General features: G+C 32.6%; 1 pseudogene; it reads right to left on the bottom strand.

The window, feature by feature from the left end:
* Nucleotides 1-629: 629 nt before the first annotated feature.
* Nucleotides 630-864, bottom strand: part of LOC102022167 — a 21261-nt pseudogene continuing 21026 nt past the window's right edge.

Genomic DNA, 864 nt, shown 5'->3' with positions numbered 1-864 from the left:
TACCTCACAAAGCTGAAAGAATTAAATGATCTAATGTGTAGAAAATAATGAAAATAAATCTTCAATAATCACTAAAAATTTTATTCTACTTTTGTTCTCTTTCTCTTATTGCTACTCTTTGTCACAATTATTATTTGTATATTTGTATACAGAATGATAATGCATAAGAAATTATAATATTTTCAAATATGTAAGAAGATATGTATATATTTTTCCCAACTCTCCAGCGGTGCCAGTTAGTTGATCACACAAATATGCAAACTAGCAACAGATTTTTTAACATTCATCCATTAACTAGTAAGTCAAACTTTCCAAAGTCTACATCCACGTTGACTTTCTTTTTATCCAGCCAAATGTCCCATGTCTCATCCAAAGCAAGCTACTTCTATTAAAATTCATTACATTTAGAGCACGTTTTCTCCTTCACTCAAGTACTTTGAAATAAAATATTAAAATAGAAAGTTGTGAAGCAGTACTCAGCTTTTTCAAATTTATTAAGGGTAATATGAGGAAATATTTTAATGAAGAAATGGAGTGGGGGAATGAATAACTGTAATGAAAGTTTTGAGAAGGTAGGCATAATAGACAGCCTTTACAAGGACTTCACTGAGTTACTACTGCACATACTTTCATTTACCGGAGAAGAGTGTAACCTTTTGGATGGTATCCTTAAAAGCTTGTTTCACTTGCTGGTTCCTCAGGGTGTATATGAATGGATTCATCATTGGAGCAACAGAAGTATTGAGGATAGCTACACCTTTGGTCAAAGATGCCTTTTCTTTTGCGGAGGGATTAGCGTACATGAATATGCAGCTTCCATAAGAGATAGAAATGACAATCATGTGAGAGGAGCATGTAGAAAAT

The sequence above is a fragment of the Chinchilla lanigera genome, unplaced genomic scaffold, assembly GCF_000276665.1.
Source record: "Chinchilla lanigera isolate Chin_1 unplaced genomic scaffold, ChiLan1.0 scaffold00057, whole genome shotgun sequence".
NCBI lineage: Eukaryota > Metazoa > Chordata > Mammalia > Rodentia > Chinchillidae > Chinchilla > Chinchilla lanigera.
The sequence above is the reverse complement of the archived record's forward strand: the minus strand, read 5'-3'. Positions and strand labels throughout refer to the sequence as shown.